General features: G+C 36.7%; 1 long non-coding RNA gene across 1 annotated transcript; it reads left to right on the forward strand.

Annotated features, from left to right (window-relative positions):
- Window positions 1-2971: 2971 nt before the first annotated feature.
- On the forward strand, window positions 2972-6601 carry LOC103131765 (uncharacterized). The gene is made up of 3 exons (XR_475433.2): window positions 2972-3043; window positions 5892-6064; window positions 6139-6601. It is a non-coding gene; the product is annotated as an uncharacterized LOC103131765 (long non-coding RNA).
- The last annotated feature ends 1482 nt before the right edge of the window (window positions 6602-8083 follow it).

Raw genomic sequence — 8083 nt, forward strand, 5'->3', positions numbered from 1 at the left:
TTCCTTCTAGCCATTTTTTCAGGTACTTGCAAGCTCAGAATTTTGTCAAACAGCACTTCCCCCACTATGAAACCTTACCGGTGCAGCATAGTTTCTGTGAGCTTATAAAAAAGCCAACTACCTCTAAAAAGCTAATTTCTCAGTTTGTTAATCTTTTCAGTTCATCCCCATCTACTAGGCATATAAAAGAGGCCTGGGCTTCTGATGCACTAGGTGAGATTTCGGATGAGCAAAAGGATTTGAGTCTGTCGAGAATCAAAACCTGTTCTATTAATTCTAGACTGCAACTTATTCAATTCAAAGTAAACTAAACTTAAGCTATTTCCCTGCGTCTAACCAAAATGCAACAAATGTAAATTAGATGATGGGACTTTGGGTCATCTGTTTTGCTCTTGCCCTAAAAGAAATGGCTTAATGATATGGTGTCCTGTATCTATCTAGAGGAAATTCGATTCTCTTTATCTGACAATCATCAGAAGTTTCTTGATGTGTTGGGTCCTTTCAATAGATACGTACAAAATAATGGGCTAAAATGACTGTCGTATTCATCTGGACCTGTATTTTCTTTTAATTTATTTTATTTATCTTCGTTATTATTTTTACTGTGATTATAATTTATTGTTTTCACCTTTTATTGATATTCCATATTCCATGGTGAGCTGTTTGGTACAATGTCTCCAGAAATGTCTGTGGTTCGCTTGGACTCTGTCTCACGCTTGATTACATTCTATGGTCTGATGTGCACATATTTTATCCTCTCTNAGCTGAGGATGAGGAGCAGCAGGGAGATCATCTTCATCCTGAGAGAGGAAGAGGAGGAGGAGGAGAGGCAGCAGGACATCAGGAACAACATCAGTCACAATATGAGGAACAACTGGACTTATAACAGCTCAGTCTGACCTTTGACCTCAGCTGCTTCAGATGGAAATTCCTGGACTTTTTGATTGAAATCTGTTTTAAATGTGTTATGGTAAGTAAAAAAAAAATTTAAAAAAACTGTGACACTGCCACCTTGTGGCCATAAATAAATACAGCAACAGGTTTCTGGTCTGTGATTTAAATCTGATTCCAAGTTCAATTTCCTGTGATGTCAGAGCAGAAAGTTTTAACTTTTATTTTTATTGAGGTTAAATCAATCTGTCAGGATTCAGGAGATGAATTATCAATTTGAACACCTGCAGGAGTTTATGATTTTTATTCTTTGTTAAAGACAGTTACCAACTAAAGCTGAACATTCCCATAATTCACTGCTTCTGTGAGCACAAAATCTGAATGTTCATTAATTGAAAAACATTTATTTAAGGTTTAATTGGTTATTTCAATTTATCCCCCCCCCCAAAAAAAAAAAAGGTGCTCAAAAAAAAATAAATAAATAAAAAATAGGGCACATCTAACCGCATTTTAGGACAGAATATTAACAAAGCCTCTCAGCTTTCAGAGTTTAATAAACAGTGACAAATTACAAAATTGTGAGATATATAATCAAAGTGAAGGAAAATCTCTATATAGAGCATAACACTATGCATATGTAAGATATTTTATTAGTAATTTCTTTCTGCAGGTCTATTTTGTTATAGGAAAGTATTGCAATATTCAAACCCGCAATTTAGCAAGATATGTAAATCAGAGCTGGACCACCAGACATATTTTGTCTTTACAAAATTACAATATTAAAAATATAAATAAGGGCACAATGCAACCTTTTAGCGACTGTAATGCATAAAACAGAGCTGCCTGTTTGCTGCAGTGGAGATGAAGATGGTCCATTCAGGAAAGCAGAGCTGCATCAAACTTTAAGGTGGAACTGCAGAAAAAAAGAAACGAACAAAACCAAAAATTTAATTATTAATGCATGTCACCACAAGAAAAGCCTACTGAGTTTTACTTAAAACAACTTTTTAAAAAAAATTAAAATCACACATTTGTGATTTTTTTTTCAAAACAAACTTATTTGCGCTTGTCAGAAATCTTTTCTTGCTATTCTTAGTTTTAGTTTGACTCAAAGTTTTGCTTGTGATTCTCACATGACGTCCTGGGCAGGACCTAAAATCGCAACAAAAGATTTCTGATGTGTGCAAATAAAAGTTTATGTTTGGCAAATAACTTTTTAAGTTCACAAGACAAAAAGGTTGTACAAAAAAGAAACAAAAAAGCAAATAATTTTAGTACATGTTATTATGTGTCAGAAGAGGGCTTAGAAAATAATAATACACAAAAAAATTGACCAAAAGGGCACTTGGGGGCAAGGAGCAAAAGGGGCAGGTGCTCAAGCCCCCCCAGCCCCCCCTTCTGCACGTGCCTGCTTCTTAAGCTGCTTCAAACTCACTGTTGTTGCTGGCAATTCAGGAGTTGTAAAATTTGCTGGTTGTGGCAATTTAGTGTCTGCTTGTTGGTAATAACCTTTTTTGGTTGAAAATTTTTGTAACCTTTTTTCCTGCCAAACAATTTCCTCAAAGGGAAAAAATAAAGTAAAATATTATTTTGAATAATTGAGTAATTTAAACTTTAGGAAGTGAGGGCAGAAAATAATTAGATGTATATTTATATACAACTTCNCCTGCTTCACTCAGAGCTTCAGTCTGTATAATATGGAGGTTTAAGTGCCACTGAAAGCCAGAAAATAATATTTATTAAATCAGTTCAGACCCCTCCAGACCCCACTAGGGGCGAGGGTGTTAGAAAATGGATGAAATCAGCTCAGGTCAGACTGGCTTTGAGTTTAACTTGGTGAAGGTGAAGATAGTGATGGGCCAGACGACACACAAACCTCGGCACATGCGCCGAGCAAACAAGACGAAACCCCGTGTCGGTGCGCATTTCACTTTAAGGAAAACCACGTGACCAATACAGTTCCTGTGTCGTTTGGAAACCAGCCAATCACTTTGTAGTTTTTCCCGCCCTTAGAACAACGTTTAAGCCTGATTGGTTCCGCTTCGACTATAATGCAGGACATTTAAATCATCGTTGATTTGAGTTTCCCCACAGTTTCTCTTTCTCCTCTGGACTGCAGCAGATGGATGGATTCATGTCTCAGAGCTTCTGGGTAAGTCCGATTCATTTATTTATTTTTCCTACGGTTTTTTTGTTAAGTTTTTTGTTGAGAAGCAGCGATAACTCAGCAGGTCCTCTGCAGATTAACAGATGAGTTTCTACAGCAGAAAGTCATTGCAGCTCTGATGAAACCTGCAGCCTCTGTTTCTAAAGGCAGCATAGAGGTTAGAATATTATAACATGATATACTCCTTGTTTTATTCCTCAAACTGATGAACGTACTCGGATGATGAAGACTTCTGATGAAGAAGATCCAACTTCTTTCTACAGAGGCTTCTTTTCAGTTTCAGTGTCTGAAGGTTTTTGTTCAGAGAGGATGAATTGATTTTTTATTTATTTATTTTTTATAATTCACTGGTAGAGCTTTGCTACACGTGGAACTGAGTTTTAATGACAAACACAAGAACTGAACTTCTTACTGCAGGTTTTAAGAAAATGGTTGATAAGATACGTCTCATGTTAACAATTAACCTTTTTGTTTTTGCTTGGATATTTTTATTATCAGTCCAATTTGCCGCTAATAAATTCAACGTCCGAGGTTACCTGAACGCATGATGCTGCTTTTTCCCGCCTTTCTATCGGGGTCTACTTCCTTTTTATGCTGTAGAGAAACAAGAAACAAACAAATATTTTAGCGCTTTTAATGAATCAATGATCCTTCATGTGTTCATAGAAGCTGTTTGATAAAATCATGTTTTTTATAAAAGAGACTCTGAGAGAAAAACAGACCCAGAGTCCTGGAGGAAGACAGAATATTTCTGAATCTTTTCTCCAGTTTTAACTTCAGGTTCCTCTAATGTGTTCAAAGCTGACGTGGCTCTAATAAATGAGAAAGTTAACATTGGTGTGTGTGTGACCTCGCAGCAGCTCCAGGTGTGTGTGCACACGCCAGCAGAACCTCCACCTCCTCCAGCACACGTCTCTGTAGACATGCATGTCCTGTGTGAACACAGACACGTTAAAAACACGGATACATCCAAACCCTCCTCTGCTCCCTTTAGATGGTAAAAGCTTCATTTTAACTTTCAACCTAATTTACAACTGTGTGCAAAGATTTCAGGCTTAAAAATAAACTCTTCTAAAGATGTTGGGAATAAAAATTCTGCAAATCAAAAATGTACTGACCTCAAACAGTGGTGTCAAAAATGTTGTAATTCTGAATTTGCATAAATTATTGACTTTAGCTATTAATAATTTAGTCATTAATTAAATGTATCTTCAAATTTGCTGCAAGACAAGAGATCTTTCCTGCCCACAACTATCTGCAGTAAGACTTTAAAGAATCTCAAATTGATGAGTTAAAACAACAATTAATTTATCTTTGGGATCAATAAACTTTTTTTAGTTTAACTGGATGAGTCAGAAATAGAGTTGATTACTATGGGACTTTAAAAAAAAAAGCCGGTGCTCCAGAAAATCTATTTTTCCCACAAGAAAAAACATGCAGGACATTTATTAGGGTTATTAGAAGCATAAGGTTTCATGAAGGGTCCTCAGCCTCTGCACAGTTAAAAATGACACAGCTGCAGGCAGATCAGTTCCTGAGGCAATTTGAAACTAGGCATCACAAATCCAGAATTTTATAAATGCATTATGTTCATTTTGGCAGAATTAATAATATCAGTGGCCAACAGATGGCGCTAAAGACACGCAGTCCAACGGGAAGAAGAAATGACAACAAATTAAATTGACAAGAGGCCACTGACTGGAAACTATCGTTATGCGCGGATATTGATTGGGGATCAGTCTATTCAGAAGAATACAAATAGCTCACCTCTTTAAAATATGTTACAGTTAAACTGTTTTTAATTAAATTTAAACACCAGCTTCTCATTTTCGTCATCAAACCACAAAAACGTCAGACTCTACCTACATGTTTGGTTCTTCTTTCTGACAGCACAGTGTGACCACTGATCAGACACCATGACATATAAACCACTCCAACATTATTATCTGGTCTGCTGTTGTTCCAACCGACTGCTAAACCAGGAAACCATTTGTGTGACGGTTCAAACATTTACTGCACTTGTCCAGACTTGCCCTCTCATAGCATTTCTCATGCTTACTGAGGCCTGAGGAGGAGTGTCAGATGAAGATAATTCACCCGATATTTCTCTAAACGTCGCAGAGTTTGAGGTTTTAGGGAATTTGCTGGGACCAATCAGGTCTCAAATATTTTCAGAGGTGGAACTTATTCAAAGATGATTTTTCAACACTTCTGTTCCTTATATAAAGTGATTTCATTTGCTGCTTTGCATTTCTGACAGTTTTTTATATTAAACCTGCAACATGTGGCATTCATTTTCTCAGGTGAAATCCTACAACATGAAGGAAGGCTTTGTAATTTTGCTGTATTGTTTCATCTTTTTCTGATGATAAAACTCATACATATTGTTAGAAAGCACTCTATCATTTTCATGAGCTGTAAAAAATATTTCAATATTTTTAATAAATCCATATTTACAACCATGTTGTCTGAGTCCTGTGTAAGAGTGATTTCAATTCTAATCCAATCAGATTGGGTCTTAGAAACAGTTGATGTTTGTCCTTTTTTTTAAGCATCTTGGAAAAGATCTCTTGTTTTACATGATGTCATGTCAGTCCAATCATTTTAAAAATATTAATGATTTCCTTAACATTCAGTGGGAAACAAATCGAATAATGTCTCACTAAAATATTATAAACACAATGTGTAGCAGGAAGAAGCCTGGCCCAATATTCAGAACACCTGTCCTCTAATCACCTCATGATGGGTGGAGAGTATAAATGGAGACTCAGCTGGTTGCTTATGCTGGCATTTGGTTGCACATCGTTGAGAAGGTTGCTTGTGTATCGTGCAGGTCTAAAACTCCAACATCAAAACCACTGGAAGTCTCCTGCTTGGTACTGGGGTGTGGCTGAAATTCACCCTCCCCAGTGCAGTTTCACATAAAATGGATCATATTGGAAAGCTGATCCTCCTGCTGTGGGCTGGAAAGGACTCTCTGGTTTGGGGTGAAGTCATCCAGCTCTGGTAGGTGACGATGGTTTCCTCAGGCTTCCACCATCTCCTGTAAATCACCTACTAACCTTTTGATTTAATTCCAGCTCTGACGCTGCTGCAGCTCGCCAAGACCCTGCTAAAGCGCCAGATGCAACACTAAGGAATGAATCTGATACTCTGCTCCTCACAGCAGGGTAACCAGAAGTTGTCAATAGGAATTGCACCCAAGGAAATGGACTGCCAGTAGGCTTGAGGTTCATGACCAAGACTTTTCCAAAAAATTACATTTTATTGTTTCATGTTTTGTTTTTAAAGAGACATAAGGAAACGCAACAGGAAGGGAGTGTACAGTACTGATGCCTACCAGCAGGGGGAAGTCAGTCCAAATGGGAACTGGTTCCTAAAATAAATGTTTTAATCATCCCAAACACTTGTGAACAGGCATCCCAACACCAGCCACTTGCACAACACACAGGTCCAGTCTCCCTGGAGGCCCCTCCCACTACCTTCAGCCTGGAGACAAAAGGGTGGGGTTAAATAAGCAAATACAAAAAAACAAATACAATTTAAACTTGGCCAAAGACTAAAATTAGGTTACCTCCAAAAACCAATAAAAAAAATCAATACTTTGAATAGTCTAAAAGAACCTGAGGCTGCTACCTGCAGCAAGGCTGGAGGCCACACAAAACAATAAAATGCTCCTATGTAACAAATTTAAACCAACTCCGTTTTTAATTATCTTCTTTGGTTTTCATAAGCAACCAGCTGAGAGAGTCTCCCTTTATACTCTCCACCCATCATGAGGTGATAGGGCCCAGGTGTTTTGAATATTGAGGCAGGCTTCTTCCTGCTATACGTTTTGTTACGTTGTCTAACAGCTCCTCCCTTGACTGTAGTTTTGTTTGCTTTCATTTTAAATCTTATTTTTATCAGGCACAGGCTGGACAGAAGCTTTTACTTTTGATTTCGTCGTGGGGTTTTTTTCTTTCTGAAACTTCAATTTCATCCAAATAATCGATAAAAGAAAAGGTGAGCAGTTAAAATATAATCATATTCTCGGCTTAATGTTTTCAGCTTTTGTTACGTTACGTACTGATGAGGAAGCAGCGCTACGGCAGATTATAATGCTGCTTTGTGTTCAGAAAGTAAAATGCTAAAATAAATACTTTATTTTAGGCACATTATGCATTTGAATCGTGTTTGTCAGATGTGTGTTTGCAGCTCAGACAGAAAGTTAAAAGCTCTGTAACAGATGGTTTCTAGAAAAGCAGGAAATGCAGATATTATCATGAACAAAAGATTTTTCATATTTAACATCAGAAATAATATTAGTGCTGCTTAATTCAGGATCTGCTGAACCAAAGGATTCTAGTTGATCCAGCAAGAGCATTATTCATTCATTGGGTAAGAAAGTTGAGGAATAAAACAAAAGATCGAAAAAGATCAAACGTTATCGGACAGCTGGCGCCACCTAGTGACAAAAATATGCTCCTGCATGTTGCAGAGAAAATCAAGCTTTATGTTTTAACTTTAGTTGCGAAGACTTTGTGATGTATACTAAATATTAAAATAAATACTTTATTTAATGAATTGCGTTTTGACAGATGTGTGTTTGCAGCTCAGACTGAAAGGTAAAAGGGAACAGATGGTTTCTGCAGAGAAAATTCAAATTTTATCAGGATGAAGAAAAACCTTTTTTGTGATAAGAGACTCATGACAGTAAACTTTTTGCATAATTATTAAATAAGTAAGTATTTTTGACCATAACTTTATTTTAGGCATATTTTCCAACTCCAAGCTGAATCTTAACAGCAGGTGATGTGAATATTTGTAATGAGGGAGGCTGTAAAGAGGCCATTAATTATGAACATATAGATATTCCTCAAATTATGACTCTTAAACATTCAATCTTGAACATTCATGTTTGAGGTTTAGTAATATTTAAGATTTAATTTAGTTTCTGATTAATAACATAATGCTCAAAAATAAAATTTGCCCAATAGCACAGTGTGTTTCTGTCACTGATAATCAGAATAATAGACGACATCA

The sequence above is a fragment of the Poecilia formosa genome, unplaced genomic scaffold (assembly GCF_000485575.1).
Source record: "Poecilia formosa unplaced genomic scaffold, Poecilia_formosa-5.1.2 Scaffold833, whole genome shotgun sequence".
In the NCBI taxonomy this organism is placed as follows: domain Eukaryota; kingdom Metazoa; phylum Chordata; class Actinopteri; order Cyprinodontiformes; family Poeciliidae; genus Poecilia; species Poecilia formosa.